Source organism: Talpa occidentalis, unplaced genomic scaffold (assembly GCF_014898055.3).
Source record: "Talpa occidentalis isolate TD23 unplaced genomic scaffold, MPIMG_talOcc4v2.1 talOcc4.13, whole genome shotgun sequence".
In the NCBI taxonomy this organism is placed as follows: Eukaryota; Metazoa; Chordata; class Mammalia; order Eulipotyphla; family Talpidae; genus Talpa; species Talpa occidentalis.
In genome coordinates, this window is record NW_023601322.1 from 42,165,965 (window position 1) to 42,188,459 (window position 22,495).

Below are 22,495 nucleotides of genomic sequence, written 5' to 3' on the forward strand. Positions count from 1 at the left end.
TTCATGATAAAAGCCCTTGAAATTCTTGGGATACAAGGAACATACCTCAACATCATAAAGGCCATCTATGACAAGCCAACAGCCAGTATCATTCTCAATGGTGAAAAGCTGAAAGCAATTCCATTAAGATCTGGAACAAGACAAGGATGTCCACTCTCACCACTGCTTTTCAATATAATACTGGAAGTCCTAGCCAGAGCAATAAGACAAGAGAAAGACATCCAAGGAATCCAAATAGGAAAAGAAGAAGTCAAACTATCACTATTTGCAGATGATATGATAATATACATAGAGAACCCCAAAATCTCCACAGAAAAACTAATTCAACTCATCAATCAATTCAGTAAAGTGGCAGGATACAAAATCAACACGCAAAAGTCAGTGGCCTTCCTATACACAAACAATAAATCTGAAGAAGAAGAAATAAAAAAAACCACCCCTTTTATTATCAAAACAAAAAAAATCAAATATTTGGGAATAAATCTAACAAAAGAGGTAAAGGACCTATACAAAGAAAACTATAAAACACTGTTAAAAGAAATAGAAGAAGACACAAAGAAATGGAAAGACATCCCCTGCTCATGGATTGGAAGAATAAACATTATTAAAATGGCCATCCTACCAAAAGCAATATACAGATTCAATGCTATTCCAATCAAAATCTCAATGGCATTCTTCAAAGAAATAGAACAATTATTGATGAAATTCATATGGAATCACCAAAAACCCCGAATAGCCAAAGCTCTACTGAAAAAAAAAGAAGGAAATGGAGGCATCACACTCCCAGACTTCAAACTATACTACAAAGCCATAATCATCAAAACTGCATGGTATTGGAACAAGAACAGACATACAGACCAATGGAATCGAATAGAAAATCCAGAAATAAACCCACAGATTTATGGTCAACTAATCTTTGACAAAGGAGCAAAGACTATGCATTGGAGCAAAGAAAGTTTGTTCAATAAATGGTGCTGGGAAAACTGGGTCGCTACATGCAAAAGAATGAAGCTTGACCACTACCTCACACCATACACAAAAATCAACTCAAAATGGATTAAAGAACTAGACATAAGACCTGAAACCATAAAATACATAGAAGGAAATATAGGCGAAACACTACGGGATTTGCACATCAAAGACATCTTTACAGACACATCACCCAAAGCAGTGATAGTGAAGAGAAAGATAAACAGCTGGGACTACATCAAATTAAAGAGCTTCTGCACAGCAAAAGAGACAATAACAAAAACAAAGAGAAACCCCACCAACTGGGAGAACATTTTTGCACCCAACACTAATGATAAAGGACTGATCACAAAAATCTGCAAAGAGCTGATGAGACTCAGCCACAACAAAGAAAATAATCCAGTCAAAAAATGGGCAGAAGAGCTAAAAAGAAACTTCTCTGAAGAGGAAATGCAAATGGCCAACAGACATATGAAAAAATGTTCAACATCACTTGTAATCAGGGAAATGCAAATCAAAACTACCATGAGATACCATCTCACACCAGTGAGAATGGCACATATTAAAAAAACTAGCAACAACAAATGTTGGCGAGGATGTGGAGAAAAAGGAACTCTTGTGCACTGTTGGTGGGAGTGCAAACTGGTCCAACCACTATGGAGAGCTGTGTGGAGATTTCTGGACCTACTAAACATAGAGCTTCCATATGATCCAGCAATTCCACTCCTAGGTATTTACCCAAAGGACACAGAAACATCAATTCCAAAGAGCACCTGCACTCCTATGTTTATAGCAGCACTGTTTACAATAGCTAAGCTTTGGAAACAACCCAAATGCCCAAAAATAGATGACTGGATCAAGAAGATGTGGTACATATATACCATGGAATATTACTCAGCATTCAAAAAAGATAAACACATGCAATTTGCAGCAACATGGATGGCACTGGAAGGGATCATTCTCAGCGAAATAAGCCAAAAAGAAAAAGAAAAATACCGGATGGTCTCACTCATAGCAGGAATCTAGAAAACTTAAATAAGGGACCAGGAAAATGAATATAAGAAAGTGAAAATCAAAATCAACAAAAAAACTATGAACCAGAGACACTTTTTGGGGGGTGGGGGGCGGGAAGGGAAGGATTGGGGTCAGAATGGGGCGTTTGCAATTGTATGGGGGAATATAAAAATAAAATTTAATATTAAAAAAAAAAAAATTGAGATGTTAAAAAAAAAAAAAAAAAAAAGAATTTTATCTCTTATCTTCCACTCTCTGCTAGCCTGAAGAGATTCTGTATAGGTCTATGATGATAGCTTATATGAATAACATTTGTATGTTTCATATTTTTTCCCTTGGAAGAATTTAGTATTTTTTATCATTGATTTTTGGTAAATTAATGATGATATGACTTTTCACTTTTAGAAACTTAGGTGTTCCTTCTTAGAATTCTACAGCTAGTTCTTTCTTAGGTCTGGGAAGTTCTCAGCTGCTATTTCTTTGAATGGACCTTTGATTCCTTTTTCTCTCTGTTCTTTTGGTATACCTGTATCCTTATGTTTCTTCTTTCAGTGGATTCTAGTAATTGCAGAATTTCTTCATTTTTCCTAATTCTTTTTTCTTGCTCCTCTTCCAGTTGGATCGTTACTGAAATACTCTGCTCAATTTCACTGATTCTTTCCTCTGCAAGATTGAGCTGACTTTTTATTTCCCCTAAGAAAAGAAAAAACAAAAACAAAAACAAAATTATCCAGTATCACCACTACTGTTCAACATAGTTTTGGAAATCTGATCCAGAGCATCCTCTGCAGCATGAGTTTAATCCCCAGCCAGCCAGGGAGCTGACCCACAGGGCTCAGTTGACTTCTCCTGTCTCATCCGCTGCACTCCTCAGCAGTGTATTTTCAGTCAGTCTGCCTGTTTGAACCAACCCGCGGGATTCGTAGGCACGAAAAGAGAAGGGCTGAGGATTGAAATGAGGGGCTTGAGACAACTTGACGCTAGCATTTGCTTCTTTATTTTTCCTTTACCTTTCTTTTACTTTTCACTGTCTTTCTACCTTCCCTGACCTTCTCTCTGCTCCTCTCGTGGTAACCTCTCGCAATGACCTCTAGACCTTCTTGTGGTTCTCTTCTTATATCCTGGTAGCTCCTCCCATCGTACCTCCCAGTCCCATTTGATTAACAGGAAACACCTGTGGTTTCTCAGCAGGCGAAACGGTAAAGCGAAACTTAATTAATGGCATGTGTGTTGTGCAACACGGCGCATGCTCCAGGCGGCTCCGGACACCTGTTCTGTTCCCCATTCTCTCTCTGGTGAATCCTCTCACCCTCTTGTGCCTCTGGCCTGTACCCAAATTCTTGTATGCATAAATAAATAAATATTTTAAAAATACATTGAAATATCTGGGAATAAACTTAAGAAAGGAACTGAAGGATGTTTGCAGTGAAAATTGAAAGATACTATTGGAGGAAACAAAATAAATCACAAGGATATGCAAGGATAGCTTGTGTTCATGGAATAAAAGAATAAACACTGTTAAAATCACCTAATGCCAGTCACAGATGCAGTGGCATACTTATTTAAATATCAACAATATTCTTCAAGGAAATAGGAAAAAAATATCCTAAAATTTGTATGGTACTACCTAAGATCCCAAATAGCCAAAGCAGTCCTGAGAGAAATGAAGTAAAATTGAAACATTATACTCCCTATCTTCAGACTATATCACACAACAGTAACCAAAACAGTATAGTATTGGAACAAAACAGAAACACAGACCAATGGAAAATAACAGAGAACCCAGATGTAAACGCACATAAATATGGACACATCCATACATTGGATAAAAGAAACACTCCTCAACAAATGGTGTTGGGTAACTTGGACAGCCATATACCAAAAAAAAAAAAAAAAAAAAAAAAAAAATTCTAGATCCTTACTTAACTTCATCCACAATATTTAATTAAAATGGAGTAAAGAGGGCCTCCACGGTGGCGCAGCAGGTTGAGCGCCGTGCTGTGAAGCTGTCCACAGTCTCTGCAGTGTGGGTTCGATTCCTGGCCAGCCAGGGAGAAACCTACATGGCGCAGCAGGCCTCTCCTGCCTTGCCTGCTGCTCCCCTCAGTAGTGTCCTTGGTCCCTCTGCCTGTTCTGCTCTCCACTTTGTCTCTGGTGAATTCTCTCACCCTCCCACACCTTTGACCTGTACCCCAGTTCTTGTATAAATAAATTTTAAAATCTTAAAAAAAATGGAGTAAAGATTATGGGACTATGTCAAACTTAGAAAAACATGTTGTATCTCAAAAAGAAAAAAAAAACTTACTATAAAACCAAAAGCTAACCTATGGACTGGGAGAGGATATTTATATATTACATATCTTACAATTCAACAACAACAAAACCAAAAAAAAAAACCTAGTCAAAAATGGGCAGAATACTCAAATACTCAAAAAGACTCAAAAAAAACTCAGGAAAATTCAAATGGCCTAGAGGCACATGACAAAATGCTCATCATTACGTTTTATGAGGGATATATGTAGGGTAGAAATGTTTTACAGGCTTTTCTGCTCTCCCACCATTAGGATTGCTCTGCCTGATGGGGTACCTGCAGTTGTTACATTGTTGCAAACTGTCTGATTTACTTCTGGGGGCCATGGGAGGAGTATTGAGATAGTCACCAAGAGAAGCAGAAGCAGGAGAGAGTCAGGAGAGGGAAGGGGAGAAAGAAAGCCAGAAGAGAGAGAGAGAAGCGCAGAGTGAAGACTTGTTGGGGGCTTGGAGGTCTGTTGGCCTCCTGGCCCCCGCACCCCTGCCTGCTATGTATCTGTTTGCCACACTACATGTAAAGCTCAATAAAAGCCTGAGAAAGCCACCAAGAGCTCCAGGACTCCTCCTTTACCCCATCTGCCAAATCATAGAAAACCTGCTCTGTCCCCATCCTGCCTCTACAATATACAAATCAAAACCACATTCTATATATCACTTTACCCCTGTGAGAATGAACTGACAAAATCATAGGTTGGTGAGCATGTGGAGAAAAAGGAATACTCATCCATTTGGTGGGAATGTAATTTGGTGCAGCCTCTATGTAATAAAGATTCCTCAAAAAAAGAAAAATGAAATATATGATCCCTGCAATGCTACTGTTAGGTATTTACCCAAAGAATGTGAAAGCTAATACAAAAAGATTTGTTCAGTCATATGTTCATAAGAAGCATTATTCACAATAACCAAGACATGGAACAAATCTAAATGTTCATATACAAATGACTGGATAAAAAATTATGGAATACACATTCAATAGAATACTACTCAGCTATTAAAAATGATGAAATAGTGCCTATAGGAATGAAGTGGATGGATCTTGAGATCATCAGGCTAAGTGAAATAGGCCATAAAATGAAAGATATTTAACAGGTGATCTCATTCATTTATGGAATACAAATAACCAAAGAGACTGTTCTCTAGGGTAGTCTTACAATCACAGACTGCACAAGTTGGGAGCTTAAAGGAAGCTCAAAGTTTATTTAGGGCAGAGGGAGGTGCTTCTCCTAGCTGCTAAGACCAGACAGTAGTGGCCTGGGTTCATCTTACTCAGCAGATGTCATCTTCCCAGGTGGAAATCCTGGAAGGTACAATAGAGTACTATGGAGACGTGCAGATGCCTTTCCCAACTCCCAAAACCAGCCCTCAGCAATTTGGCTGCCCTTTGTTCAACAGACAATGTTCTGTGGGAAGTTTGCACTTTTCAGGCTGCGAAAACCAGTGGAAATTAATAATTGAAGCAAGGTTTCTGAGGTTAAGAGCAAAGGGGGAGGGAGAAAGGATCAAAAGTGATATAAGGGATAGTTATGGGGAACAAAAAGTAAGAACGCAGCCATGAAGCCTAGTGAGTAGAGACTGATATAGGAACAAGGGAAAATCACTATATAGTATGGCAGTGAAAAGTCAGCGGATAAGATGCATAAGAGTCCTTTGAATAGTCCAAATGGAGGATAACCACCACACATCAATTTTTAAGGGAGGGGTAATAAAGGAATAAAAGACAAGTGAAGCATTAGAAAAAGCAAACAACATGGACTGTTCTTTCCTGAGGGTAGAATGGCAAGGGAAAGTAAAAAAATTGGAGAATACACAGTATTAGGGGATGTGTATTGTATTGATAGATGTCACATTGACAAATGTTAGTGTAATAAACAGGGCCATAAATTTATTCATCAAAGTATATTTATTGTTTTCTTAAATCATTGTTCTTTTTTGTACAATTAATACTTCATTTTTCCTCCCAGGTGCAGTCCTCATAGTTCTCCTACCACCATAGCACCCGTGATCCATTACCATAGTCCCTTGTGCTCTTCTCTCCCCTGTTTAGACCCCGTTTTCTCCCCATCCCCTGCTGTGTTCCTCAGGTCTATGGTCAGCTCAAAATTTTTGTCTTTTTTCCCTGGCCCTTTGTACGGTTTCCCTATCTTCCTTCTATAAGAGAATCCATCCAATATTTCTCTTTTTCCTTCTGACTTATTTTGCTTAACATAATCAACAGGGTCATAAATTTAGAAAAAACATAGACCAAATGGTAAATAAAAATAGAAATAGCTGAATATTGTTCATATGGAGGTCTTTTGAAATTTATGATAGTTTAGAGTGTATGGAAATAAGCTAAGTTATTGAATGGTTGAAATGTAAGGAATTGGAGTCACATCTATTTCTGTGTATTTCTGGGTCAGTATAAGCAATAAAAGACTGTGTGCATTTGTCTTTAATTTGGTCGTATGAAAATCTACCTTTCCCCCCTAATCCGGTGGTTTCATAAATATCAATTTAGTGGGATGTTGTTTTCTGTACTTTGTGTATTCTCCCAGAGGAAATGTTTAACATGAGGTTTTATTTAGAAAGGTAGTGAAAAGTCAGTGTGATATATTGTGGAAGTGAGTGGGAGAACTATCTCCAAATAAAAATTTTAAAGCAACATTTTCTTGGGCATATTTTATTATATAACCTGTCAGACAGCCTCAGTGTTGAATAGTCAGAATTTAAAGACCATTAACAGCTTTAAATGTTAATGTGCCTTGCACTTTTTTGGGCAACCAAATTATTAGTATTCAACTAGTGTTCTTATTCTTTAACAGGAAAAGAAATATCTCTCATTTTCATCCTAATACTCAGTAGTGTTGTTAATTATGTCACTGATCTTGCTACAACTGCTGCACTTGACATCTAGTAAATCTTATTCTAAATTGGTTTGTAGTCAAATTTTGAAAAGGATCAATAGATTCATTTATGCTGACTCTCAGCCTCTTACTGAAACGTGCCTGTACATGCAAAGAATGAGATTACCAGATTTGAATTACAACCTCTTGACTGTCTCAGAAACAGAGTATTTCTAGAATGCTGCATAACAAATGAAGAATTAGATCAGGAGTACTGGTCAACCTCAGCTCTCCCATCTGTGCCTAATCTGCAGCAACAAGTAGATGAGACGTTGATTCTCCCACCATTAGAAAACTCATTTATTTGAATTTCTCAGCCTCAGGAACAAACCCTTAAACACCACCATTATAAATGATAATGATAATAATAAAAATAATGATAAAATGCAGTGTCATGTTAATTACATAGTTATAATTTCAAATCAGAGAAATTATATTAGTAGGTTAACCTTTCAAATTTAACATGAAGAATTTGGGGGTAATGGATTACACAGAAATCCTTGATACCCATGTGGGTAACTGGGGAAGAGCATTTGGGAGAGTTATAACAGCAAGAGCAAAAGTCCCTAGGTTTTCACTTGTCTTGCATCTGGAAGGGGGCAAATTTAACAGTAGCAGAGTGAATACACATTGAAACCAGTTGATGATAAAGTTAGAGAGGAAATGGAACCAGATATTATACAATCTCTAGAGAGTTTTAAGGATTGTGGACTTTATTTTCCAAGGGGAATAGAGAGCCAATATAGTAAAGGAGGAATGAAATCTGACATGATATTTACAAAAACATCAATGTAGTACCTACGGCATCACCAGAAGGTTAGTGTGTGAAGACAAAACAAACAAACAAAAAAATCCAAATCCTACTTTGGAAGCTACTGTAGTAGATTTACACAAAAAATAATGGTGGTCTACTGTAATAGCATTGGATGTGATAAGAAGAAATGACTAAATGAACATTGGGTAAGTGAGAAAAAGAAAAGTCAAAGATGAATCTAAAGATTTTAACTGAACAGTGCAAAGATGGAGTGATTACCAAGTGAGACAGGAGACTGGAAAGGGTGTAGATTTTTGTAGAATATCATAAATTCAGTTTTGAACATTTATATTTGAGATGTCTCTTAGACACCAAAGTGCAAATCAGATGAGAAGCTGGAAATGATATAGAAGTCTGGAGTCCAGGAGGAAAGTCACAACTGAAGATAGAGATTTAGATTGGTTGACACATTGATGACATCTAAAATTATGATACAGGATGATCTCACCAAATGAAGAGAAGTAATTATAGTTAAGTAGTGAGGCTTGGAATGTTCTAACATTAAGATTTCAGAAGGATAAGGAAAAACTACAAAAGAGACAGAGAGACCACTGATGTAGGAAGGAAACTAAGGGTGACATCCTTGAGACTAAGTGAAGTGTACAAGAGCAACCAACAGATGCCACTGATTGGCCAAGTAAGCTGTAACTGAGAACTGAGACCATAAAAAATATGGACATCATAGATTACTCAACAAAGGGTGATTTCAAGATAATGATGGTGGGAAGGCAAATATCTGATTAGAATGGATTTAAAGTAACTATGGAGAGTATTAGGGGAACCCAGTATAGGTTTTGCTACAAAGGGAAGAAGAGAGTAGTAGATGGTGGGGAAAGTGGGGTCAAGAGAAGGCTTTTAAGATGGGAGAGTTAATAATTTATTTGTATTTTTATACTGATGGAAATATCCAGAAGAGAAAGGGAAAATTGAGAATATAAGAGGCAGACTTATTTATATGATATCCATGAGTGGATGAGAGAAAATGGAATCTAGCATATAACTGAAGAATTGATTTTATGAAGGTGTATGTGCAGCAACTCTATGAAAACAGGAAAGATTATGGCAAGGGTACAGGAGCTGATAGACAAGTAGCTTAGATTAACAAAATCTGTGGAAGTACTCTGCTGATGACTTCAATTTTCTGAATAAAGCAGAAGGGTCATTAACTGAGAGTGGTAATGAAGCAAGAGTATTGATTTGATGATAGGGAAGAAAGTTATCTAAGAATGGGAGAGATAATGGGTCAAGAAATGTAATTGGTGGGAGGCATTACATTTATGGTTGTGGATTTGAAATAAAAGCTCTAATATGATTGTTTTTCCATAGCCATTTTCAGTTTGAAAGCATTAAGAAACAAGTTTTTAAAGCATAATTCTGATCACTGATTCTGAACTACTTTCTTAAAATCTTTTAATGGTTTTCCCACATACTTAGAATAAAATCCAAATTTCTTACTATCACATGTAAATTTGATATTACATCTGCCCTTATATGCAGTATGCTAGCCTCATTGGCCTTTTCCTGAAATACTGCATTCCCATATTTTAACCTTATCAGACTTTTAATACCATGTCAATTTCCAGGGCAATTTTCAATGAAACAGTAGTTTCTTCCCACTCATCATTTTATCTCTATATTGTTTTATTTTCTTCATACACATCACATTTGAAATGAACTTACTTTTTTTTATAAGACTTTAAATCCACTGTCTCTAGTTCAAATATTAATAATGAGAGAATGTGTTAGATTTATAGTGTTGTTTGCTGAATCCGTAATAACCTTTATCTAGAGTTACAGCTACTGAATAAGTTCTAGTTGAATAAATGATAGAACATGGTAAGATGTTTGGATAAAGGATAAAGAAATATATGGATGTAAGGAAAAAGGTATTTCCATATTATTTCCAGAACAGAAAACATAAAAATGATCTTTCACAAAGGAATGAATTGGATATTTATCTCAAACTATACATGAAAACTAACAAGATACGTTAAAGACAAAAATATGAGACCTGAAACCATTAAACTAGAAGAAAACATAAGGTAAAAATTTTAACATTGTTTTTGGTAATTTGGGAGTGGGGAGGTATGACACCAAAAACACAGGCAATAAAAGCAAAAATATCAAGTAGGACTACATGAAACTAAACTTATCTGGACAGCAAAGGAAACAGTTAAGACAGAAGCCAACAGAATGGAGAAAATACCTGAAAACTATATATATTACATGGACCAATATCCAAAGTTTATAAGGAACTCATAGCTCAAACACAAATAAATAACTCAATTAAAATATAGGCGATAGATCTGAATCCTAAATAGATTTTTTTTCCAAAGAAGACATGCAAATGCCCAGCAAGTATATGAAAAGATACTTAACATCACTAATTATAAGGGAAAATCAAATCAAAACCACAATGAGATATCGCCTCATGCTTGGAAAGAGGGGGAGTTTGGGGGAGAGAGAGAGATGTGTGTGTGTGAGAGAGAGAGAGAACCACTAACAACTATTGGAGAGGATGTGGAGGAAAAGGAACCCTTCTCTACTGTTAGTAGGAATCGAAATATGTACAGTCTTTATGGAAGACTGTATGAAGATTCCTCAAAAAATTCAAAATAGAACTACCACATGATTAAACAATCTCACTTTTGAGTATATATCCAGAGGAAATGAAATCAGTATTTTGAAGAGATATTTGCACACCCATGTTTGCTGTAACCAATATTCACAGTAGCCAAGCTATGTGAACATCCTAGTATTCATCAATGAATGAAAGGATAAAGAAAGTGTGAGATATGTGTGCATATATACATAGGTATATATTTACATGTGTCATGCAATATGCATATTTAATGGAATATTATTCAGCAATAAAGGGAATACTGCCAATGTGATAACAAGGATGTGGGATATTATGGTAAGTGAAATAAGCCAGATATAGAAAGATGAAATTACAATGTTTACTCAGGGCAGTAGTGATGATAATACCTTTCTTACTCAAAATTAATATATTTCAAAGTTCATTTGGAGATTTACTCCTCTTTGTTCACTTACTGAAATATTTAATAATGTCATATTATGTGCATGCCATTATGCTACGTATAGGGGATAGAGCAGAGACAATAATTTGTCCCTTCCATTCCAAAGTGCAGAAACAATCTTAAATGTTTAATTTAAATTATCTTCTTCCAGCTGTCTGATTTGATTTTAGTGTTTTGTTAGTTGTGTGCCTGGGGAAAGCAAATATTTGCAAAAGGAGGACATAATTTGAAAAGTAAATCTTTCTCCCCAAATCTGAAAGTGAATTCCAAACAGTAAAGGGCACTTGTGGTTTTTCTAAGGATACCTAAATATTCTTCATTGTCCTTAAAAAAGGTTGACAATCTGTATGAGTGTGTTTTTGTGTGTGCATGTGAGCACATATGCTTATTCCATCTGTGTGCATTTGTATGTACATTTCATATATATAATTTTAATATAAGCCCAACTGTTCAGGGATGAGTCAGTAAATAAGCTTAACCAAATTGAGCGCTTTTCCATCTTGGCTTCTCTTTGTAGCTGTGGGATACATCACAATCTGCTTCCAGGCTTGCAGTGGGAAAGAAAATGCTTTTTGCAAGGTTCTTTTCCATTGAACCAAGTAGCGATCATTCACTTACTTGGAACTGATGACCTCTGGGGTTTGCGACTGATAGAAAATCCCTATAAAGCTCCTTATGACTCTCTACAAAAGTCTTGTCTTGGGACCCTTGGATGAGGGAATTACTTAATAGATTCCCAGATGTGACCTTTCAAAAAATTATTATTCACCATAGAAATACTCATCAAATTTTGCTAACTTTTCTTATGTATCCATTAAGTTCCAGGTACTTATTAGATATTGTATACTTTTTTGTCACTTAGTGTTCACAACATCTACTTGAGGTGGGTATTAACATTGTGTCCAGTTGAGATGAAACTACTGAGGTTTGAGAGGTGTTATTTTGGTTTAGTTGGTGCAACCAGTACATGGAGGAACCAGAACTAGAGCAAAGATTTGATGGGACTAGAATTTTTAACTTTGGTGAATAAGGCTATCTATAGTCTCTCCATTTATTCTCAACTCTATGTTTTATCTTTCTGTTCTCCCTGTTTTCTTTTTATTACAGTCATTTACTTGAAATTTCTGGACTGATTATGGGAACTGCTGGGTCAGAGGCATGACTAATTGACAGCTCTAAATATGATACATAAGCTTCATTTTAAGTTACTACTGTTGAGAATGATATTTTTCAAAACTTGCTACCTTGGTTTAAGAATATATCATTCCGGGCCTCCCCTGGTGGCACAGCGGTTGAGTGCTGGGCTGCGGGGCGGTTCGCTCCCTGGCCACTGGCAAAAAAAAAAAAAAAAAAAAAAAAAAAAAAAAAAAAGAATATATCTTTCTAATACGAATCAAATATAATCAACAGATATTAATCATTCATATTTCAAATGGTTTGCCTTCAAGATGCCCTTGAACATGGTAATCTGGAAAGAGCACTGGAATAAGAGTCAGGAGTCTGGGATTGACATACATTTCAACTAACAACTAGCGAAGTTTTCTTTGAAACCTGATTCTCAAATATTGTTAGGTAACTTCCATTTCCAACTTAAAACTGGAAACTCTTTTTTTTTTTATGACTGTTTAGTTCATTTAGATCTTCTCAGAGAAGCCAGTGACTTCATATACAGAGTGTAATAATAATAAAATTAGACCATGCATTAAAATGATTCAGGTTTTTAAAAGAAAGATCGAAATGATAGATTTCATGTTGTTAACTAAATTCATCCATTGGTTTTGGCTTCAGTCATTAGAGTTTTCAAGTTGGGTAAGAAGTGAAAAAATTAGTGGTAGTGGAGGTGATGCTACTTGTTAATTCCAAAGATCATTCAGTTTCTGTGATCTGAGATGGAAATTGTTCAGCCACCAAAATTGCAGTAAATGAATGGAGAAAACTCTGGGCCAAACTGCTGTCAGGGCGTCTGCATGTCTTTCTGGAGTTGGTAGTAGAAGAGCATACTGATAGAAGAATATCATTTGGTTTTCATGCACTCTTCCTTTTTAATTAAATGGAACATGAGGGCTGGAGGATGTGTGTGGGATATGGAAATGCGTAGGAGAGGAAATAATTCATATGCCAGAACCCAGAATAGGAAATATATTCAAATCCTACACTTTAGAAAGATAAAAATATATTAATACATAAACACTGCTTCTATTCTCAATACTATCATTTTAATTCATTTTTGTATAAATAGAAGAGGAAACTATTTCTATAATCTTAGATCAGAATGTCATATGACTTAGTGTGATGAATATATTCTGAAATAACAATGAATGACTGGATGAAGTTTCAGTAGGACACACTGTGCTCAAATTTTGTGCTAAATATTGTGAACTAAAGCCGGGAACAAAAGGCTTAAAACTCAATAATACAGGCAATGAGGCAAACTATCCCTCTACTTAAGTGCTACTCAAAATTAGAAGTTAGACATCCTATTGTTCCCTGAAGAGAAAATATTTCTAATGACTTTTATGAGATTTATGAAGAAACAGGTATTTTTAGTGATTTTTAAAATCTTTTTAAAATTAATATACACACCTTCTTTGTAAAGTACATGCACCTAAGTAGTTTAACAGCAAATGTGATGTGCCCTTTAACTCTTCTCAATAAAGAGTATTTGCTAGAGCAAAACAAATCTTTTCCCTGAACTCTAACAGAAAAAATTTGTCTATGTTTCTTATGAGTTATGTTGACATCTATTCTTATAGGCTAGAAACATAACTTTCTTTTTTATATCACTGGATAAAACATGCAAAGTATTTGAATAAACAGTTGACAGAAAAAAAAACAAAACAGATTTCTATTTTATTTGTCACTGCAGTTGTAAAGCTAAGCAAAGATTATATGCTTTTAAATTCAAAAATTTAAAATTTCCTTTTTAAAAGTAAGAAACTTAGGCCTCCCCTGTGGCACAGCAGTTTGAGTGCAGTGCTATGAAGCTGTCTGCAGCCACTGTAGCACTGGTTTAATTCCTGGCTGGCCAGGGAGATACCCACATGACACGGCAGACCTCTCCTTTCTTGCCCGCTGCTTCCCTCAGCAGTGTACTTCACTTCATCTGCCTGTTCTGTTCCCTGCTCTGCCTCTGGTGAATCCTCTCACCCTCTCACACCTCTAGCCTATACCCCAGTTCTTGTATAAAATAAATAAATCTTTAAAAAAAGAGTAAGAAACTTGTTCTATAGTACTCAGGAGTCAGAGTGAGTTAAAAGATCCCTCCAGCATAAAATAATGTTTTTATGAACAAGCAAAAACAAACTGGTATTTATTTGCTCTAATTTTAAATGCTACTTTATAAGCCTCTTTTGTAACATAATTTCCTTTAAGTTACTGCCTAAATGTTCTCTCAATTAATTTAAGTGCATCTATGTTTAAATTTGTGTGTCAACTAAGGTGAAAGTCACAGACTCGAATTATATAAAGGTGCTACAATTCATGTTCATATTTGCAATAATAATTCCTACAAGCTCTCTCTCTTTTTCAACTTTGATTCTCTCATCCACTTTCCTCCTGTGTTATTTCTCTCTTCCAATTCTTTTTCCTGTCTCTCATGATTATTTTTTATTTTTTCTATTTTTTTCTCTTTGATTTTTGTGCTTTCAATTCACTTTTTCTCATTCTTTATTACTCCCAACATATCATCTGTTCATAGTTTTTCTTATTTTAAAATACCCCCTTATTTTGTTTTACATTTTATTTCATTTCCTGTTTACTCTCATGAGTTTTTCCTCAATTTGTTTTTTCACTTTTCCACTTTCCTTGTTCACAACCTTCTTTCTGATCTGAATAATTGGAGTATGAACAATCACAATACTGAAAAGAGCTGTCAGCTGTTGTGTAACTGAGGTTTACTAATGTCAACATATCTTTTCCCAAAGTATAACATTTCACTAGTCCAACATAACTTGCCCCATTCTGTCCATTTACCCCTCTCTATTGAAAGAGGAACAGCTTCCCCTCCCCCTGTGTATTAAGCACTTTGAATTTAGTAATAAGCTCATTAAAACAAATATGGGAATGCTAAGTGGACTGGACTTACTCCCCATTTAAAATAAAAGGTTTTTACCACACAATTTTATGTAAAAATGAAACCCATTCAGATGCCAATGTTCTCTGCTGGAGGAGGTGAAAAAACAGGTTAGAAAATATCATGTGTAGTGCCAGCAAGGCACAGAACAGGTTTTCTGTGATCCAAGCAGATGAGAAAAGGAGTCCTGGAGCCCTCAATGAATTTTTCAGGCTTTTAATGATCTTTCTACACCATTTGTAGTGAGGCAACCAGGTACAAGGCAAGCAGGGAGGCCTGGGGGCCAGGAGGCTGGCAGGTATCCTAGCCTGGGTGAATCTTCACTCCCGGGCTCTTTGGTCTTCTCGCGTGGTCTCTTTGCTGGTCTCTACTGCACTCTGCCCCACTGTCCTCTGCAGCTTTGTCCTCTTTTCTTTGCCCCCTACTCTCTGTGTCCCTGCCCCTATATGCTCAGTCTCTGGACACAGCACACCCACTCACGCACGCCCACACCACACTCCAGGTGCTGCCATGAGGCAAGCATGTAAACCCACAGGTGTCAATCATCGATGCTAATGTTGGGAGGGCAGAAAAAAACTGATCATTTCCAGTTACCCTACACCATATATATGCAAAAATAAGAAGAAAAGGAACTTGACTGTCTTGCTCTGAGTTTGCAATGAAAATAAACCAACAAAGCAGAAAAAAGAAAAAAAAAACTTTTCTAAGAATTTGTATTAAAAAGCTTGTGCTCGCATAGATTGACATACAAATTTGTACTATTTGGGTGACCCAGAAAATCTCAATCTGAGTCACCTTAAAGTGGTTTCTGATTGACAATACTTTTGGCTAACTGTCTGTAGCAAAATAAATTATCTCTCAGAGACACCAAAAAAACCATCCACATATAAATCCAACATGAACTTTACATTATAATCTAAAACAACAAGACACAAACGACCATGAACAGCAGTCAGCAGAAATAAAAAGGGCAGAATTATTTCCCAAAGGGTACCAGATACATGAATTATTGAATAAAGACAAAATAAATGTGCTTAATATGTTTAAAGATATAAAAGAAGATCCAAAAACATAAGCATAAAATAAATTATTTTTAACAAAGATTTAAAAAGAACTTGTTTCTAAATATAAGCAATATAAGATTGCTATAAATGCTCAAAAATTTTACACAGTAGAATAGGTAACATTTAAAATACTGCATAAATTTAATATTTACATAAAATATAATGTAGAGAGATAAAGGAATGAATTATATGAGGGGCTAGGAAACAGATATTAGAACAAGAAGAACTAGATATGTCTATTGGTATTTTAGAGAAAGATAATTTAAAAAATAAGAAAGAAGGGCTATTTACAGAACTATTAACAGAGGTTTTTTTTTGTACTGATGAAATACACAAATCTTCAGATTCAATAATCCTAATAAAACCCAAGCAGAAAAAGGAAATGAAATGAAATTTTAAACATATGATAAGGAAACTTTGGAAACTTAAATCAAAAAGACTTCAAACAGCCAAGTGGACAGTGACAACAGGAAAGAGCCCACACTTCTGGACAACAGTAGTAGCATGAAGAATAGAGGAATATCTTCAAAGTCTTGAGAAAATATAACCACTAACCTAGAATTGTTACCCAGCTAAACTGTAATTCAAGAAGAGACTAGAGATTAATCTAAATCATTGGTTAAGTAAATATGTATGTTTAAAATTTAAAGGCAAGTAAATAAAAAATGAAAAAAGAGAAGGGAAAACCTGTAGAGGGGAAGAGTTAAATATCTAAATCAAGAGAAAATCTACATAATATCAAATGAGTATGAAGATATCAACAACAAAAAGGCTTCTAGGGCCTCCCCTGTGGCTTAGCAGGTTGAGCACAGCGCTGTGAAGCTGTCTGCAGACTCTGAGGCACCTGTTCGATTCTCTCTGGCCCGGGGAGATTCCCACATGGCGCCACAGACCTCTCCTGTCTCGCCTGCTGCTCCCCTCAGCAGTGTATTTCAGTCCTTCTGCCTCTATGTTTCCTGCTCTGTCTCTGGTGGATTCTCTCACCCTCCCGCTTCTAGCCTGTACCCCAGTACTTGTATAAATAAATAAATCTTTAAAAAAAGAAAAAAAAAAAGGCTTCTATGTTGCTAGAAGGAGTATAAGTGTGTCCATCTTTAGAGGACAATATACTGCTTATAAAAGATGAGGATATTTACCATTAGAATAATCATAAAAGCATTTTTATATGACTGGAAAAAATTATAAATGACAATTTCCACCAACAGGGTAATGGATAAATTGTGATGTTTTAATACAATGAAAAATTATAATATGGTAAAAAAAATTAAAAGTTGATGTATACAGCAATATATTTTAATTTCAAGACATCTTTTTGTACAAAAATAAAACTGATGAAAAAGCAATGCCATCTGATACCATTTATTTAAATATAAATGTCATTATCTACCTATCACTTATGTCTATTATCTCTCTGGGAAAAGTAACACAAACGTTTTGCTATATGCATATTTCTTATTTATTTTTAAGTCATAGTACCATCTAAAGAATGGTGGGGAGGCATGAGAAAGTCAAGAACAGGAAGGACAAGCAGAAGGAGGAAAATATTGATTTTGTTCAAAAAAAGCTCAATTCTTGCGTATAAATTTAAAATGCATATGTCTAATAAGGCAGCCATGCTAGGTAAAGTAGCCATCTCTATTACTGAAAACTTGCACTTAATTATACATATAAATCTGCACGTCTGGGCCTCCCTGGTGGCAAAGCGGGTTGAGCGCAGCACTGTGAAGCTGTCCGCAGCCTCTGCAGTGCAGGTTTGATTCCTGGACAGCCAGGGAGATACCTACATGGCGTGGCAGACATCTCCTGCATCACCCATTGCTCCCCTTTAGCAGTATCTTTGGTCTGTCTGCCTGTTCTACTCCCCACTCTGTCTCTGGTGAATCCTCTCACCCTCCTACACCTCTGGCCTATACCCCAGTTCTTGTATAAATAAAAAAATAAATCTTTAAAAAAATCTGCATGTCTGATTGGTAGCTTGTTTGATAATGAAGGAAACAGTGTAAAAATCAAAACCTTTTGAAATCACATGAAAAACTGTGGCTTGTAAAGGCAAATGAAGTGAACATTGAACATCAAACACAAGCCAGCAGGAAAGAATATAGAAGTACCCTGGCCTTTCCAAACATTTATGATTGTCACAAGACACTCTCTTAAAAAAAAAAAATGGCAGATTAAAAAGCAAATAGAATTACTTTTTGTTGCATGTGACATTTTGTTACTGGAGATAACTTCAAAAGCAGTGGAATAATTGGAGAAAGCAAATAAAAATTATACTGTTTTGTAGGTTCCAAATACATTGCTAACTTTAATAAGATTGCATTTATTTTTCATTTTTGAAATTGTGATTTTTTTGTAGTTAATTTGATTGTAGAGTGTTAACAAGTTGCTAAATAAAAATGTTTTTCAAAAAACTAATATGCTTAAAAGAGTAGAGAGAAATTTAAACTATTATAGAATTGTCAATACCTTATTACGACTGCCATCCCAAAATAGGCATTATCAGAAAGAGTTCTTACAAAATAATCCAAAATTCCATGCTATGTAACAAATTCCTTCAATTTCTTTTCCTAAACTTCTCTGTAATGTTTTTTCTGCTTCCAACCTCTTCTCTCTCATTTCTCATTAATTCACTTATGTAGTTAGCAATTCATCACACATTAATGGAATGCATTAGCAGTCAGAATTCAGTTAGTAAACAGAAACTACTGTAGATATTTTGATGATATATAGTTTAGCAGCACAAAAATTTGTTAGAAGTACTGAAGGAACACCTGGAAAGGATATGGTATTATTGAAAAATCAGGAACAGAAATGAAGCTGGTGCTATGCCCACTGGAGTCTGTTTTCACATGCCTGCTGTTGCTGCACTGCTAAGAAGGAGCCTGTGGCTGAATCCTGTATACCATTAGCTCAGGCTTTTCTTTTCCTATAAGGCTGCATGCCTGGTGCTTCCACACTAGACTACTGCTAATGTTGAAAAATGACTTTCAACTTCCATCTCCCTTCTAATCTCATGAAAACGCCTTATTGGCAGACCTTACATTGGAACTTTGTTGACAATAGAGCATTCAGTTTTCTAGCACATAAAATATAGGGGAAAGATTAGAAGGGCAGGGATGCTGTGAAGTGCTAACAGGCAATATCTCACACAATTCAGACAATATCTCACACAATTCAGACTTACTTAACATTGTAAAATCCAGAAAGAACAAAATTAAAAGCCATTGAGTAAAATAGTAATTAGTAAGAGTACTAGCTTTTAATATCATTCATAGCCATCTTCTATATTCCATTGCCTGGTTTCAGGCTATCACCAGGTTATTTTTGCCTGATTTAAATATCTATGTTTGCTTACTGCGCTTGCAGAGTTGAGAATAGTTTTTCTTCAACTCTTACCCACAGAAAGTCATAAGGTAGTGGGAGGGAGATTTCAAGACAGAATAGTTAGAAAGATCTAATCAGCAGGGTGAACTGGAGAACTCCAGAGAGAAAAAACTAAGAACCTGACAGACAAGAACTTAGGCAGAGAAAATACATCAGAGCCAAGTTTTGAATACACAGCATTCATTTTCTGAACAGAGACAGTTGTCAAGGTGATTGGCTAGCTACTGAATTTACAAGGCAGAGACCTAAGATTGAGCAAAAGGGTCAGTAGCTTAGCCAAGGAATATTAGGGCCAGCTGGATGCTAACAGTCACAAACAATTTGGGATAATTCAAAGTGCAAGAGTCAGAATGGATTGGGGGTATGAAGCAAATATCTTAGATACCCTCTCAGCCCGCTCTGTTAAAAGCCTGAATGAGAATTAACTCGTGGAAACTTCAGAGTGAGAGTTTTCTGCTCACTCTGAGGAATTCCTTATAGTCACCAGAATTTGTAGTCAAAAATTATTAGTGAATTTCCAATGACCCAAATGACACAGGATTTCATGAGTGCCTGCAAATTAATAGGGGCTATTATTTCTGCATCAAATGGATGAGTGTTATAAAATCATTTACAACTCTCAAATATTATAAATTTTAATCTTACCTCTCAATTTGAAAGTTATTTTGTTGCAACCAGACAATGTGACATTCTTTCATACTCCACTCCTACAGAGCAAAGTTGCAGACCTTCTCCTAGTATTGTGTTGTTTATCACCTAAGAAGTGTTTTCACCTTTGTCCCATTAGTATTCAACAATGTTATTTTGTTTGCCTTCCCCCACCCTCTTCTGACTGAATTGAGCAGCTACTTAATTCAGTTAATTCAGAGTTTTGGTTTGACTGGCTCTTTCAGTTGAACAGGAAAGATGAGGAAGGCCTGGGGATCAACATCCAAATCATGGGATTCAGCTTTGGCAATCACAGATTCCTAAAACCAACTGATCCTCCACGTAGAGACCAAAGCCAAGTAGCAATGACACAATATCTAACTCAGGAAGTTTCTAGCTGAGAAGACTTCTAGCTGAGCTTCTTAGATTTGTTGTCAAATGCAGCATTTGGAAGTGGTAAATCATTGCAGGAGTCTATATGCTTGGCAACCACATTTGAGCTGAGTTGCTGGCTATACAAGCTGTGGCTTCATAGTTTCATACAGTTCTGATGGGGGACATGTGAGCCATCAGTGACTGATCATTTTGGGAAAACCTGACAGAAAACAGAAATTTTCCTTATTTTCTGTTGCTATAATGAAGTGAGTGGAAGCTGAATGAAATAAAGTTGTCTCATTTATTATACAGATGACTCACATACTTTCTGACTCATGCCAGTAAAATCACCCAGCCACGAGCAGAATTATGCCAGGGCTTAAGAAAAATTGTGCTCTGTGGGCCCCCCCCCAACCCCTTCCTGAGTACTGGGATGTCACGATGCTGTTCAGAGCTGTCCTTCTGCTTGGGGCTGGGGCAGTAACTCATTTAGTTACAGGATGACTTTTCTGGCTATAGATATACCTTCTGGAAAAGGATGCTGTTATTCAACACAATCCATGACATCATTAACAGCTACTGCATATAAGGAACATAGTACAGCATTGTCATTCTTTCTATTTAAAATGCTTCTGTTCTTTTATCCATCAGGTAAAACAAAGATGCAGTGGAAACCTGTACTTTCAGAACAGATGCCTCCATAATTGTGCTGTTAAAAAGTCTGTGCTGTCAAGCTCTGCATTTCATCTCCTTTCCATCTGTTTTTTGTCTGGTTATGTTTGAGCAGCAGCCATCATCACCCCCCAGCCTGCTTTCCAAACTCGGTGTGATGGGGTATTGCCGAGAGTTTGAATAAAAAGCAGAACGTAATTGTGTGATGTCATTGTAATGCTGTATTTAGTTAAATACTGAGAATTTGGCATTTTAGTCAGGAATAAAATTCATTTGGGTTATCTTTCTGGAATATGTACAGGTGAACTCTCTGCATGCACACTAAAATCCTAAATTAATTCTGCATTAGTGTTTAATGTTATAAGTTGGACCTTTTGTATTTGGTTTTGCCTATTGAGATTTTTAAAAAGTAAAATTTTCCACTTCTCAAGAGCAGGTTTTCACTTTTTCAACTGGATTTTAGTAAAATTTTCTATGGAAATACAATAAAACTTTGCACTTCAAATGCTTTTACTTATTCTTATCTGTCTAACTTCTATTTGAGTGCTGAGATCTCGGCAGACAATGAAACAACCCATTTGAGATTCTGGGAAAAAAAACTGACCCTGTAATTCTTCACCAGAATAGCAGTCTTCCTCTATTCTGGTATTCTATAAGTAGTGAATTCTGTGAATCATTTTATTTTCACATGTGATATTCATGGATATTTATTCTTGTGAAATGGTTATTTATTAAGACTGTTATTTCAGCCCTTTCTTGTGGATTTTACATTGTCCTCTTGAAAAATTGAAGCCATCTCTGTATAACTGTTTACATTTATCAAAACCTTCCTTTCCCCCCATAAATTGACCTTGCTTTTCTCTCTCATGCATTTTACCTTCACTGGTAGGGACCTGGCACACGAATGGATTCTAAAAGGAAAAGGATAACAGTATAAATTAATATTGCAATTTATATTAATATTGATTTTCTTGCAATCTCAAATTGTGTGAAGGATAGTTTTTTATGTAAATTGTGCTAAAATTTCTTGAGGAAGTTCTAAAATAAACTGATAAATATGAATTAGTCAATAGAGTAAATTAGATATGACTACTTGCTGACAAATCTTTCAGACAAATAAATTGTAATAGCTAAAGCTGCAAAAATATGTTTAATTAGACTTGATTCTCTAAGTTTTTCCCATGGAATCAGATTTCACTAAAATAAACTCAGGAAATGCCAGATAATATAGTTTCATACTGAGAAATTTA

At 35.9% G+C, this 22,495-nt stretch overlaps 1 pseudogene; it reads right to left on the reverse strand.

The window, feature by feature from the left end:
- Positions 1 to 22,495, reverse strand: part of LOC119242812 (NAD(P)H pyrophosphatase NUDT13, mitochondrial-like) — a 58,613-nt pseudogene that overhangs the window by 18,328 nt on the left and 17,790 nt on the right.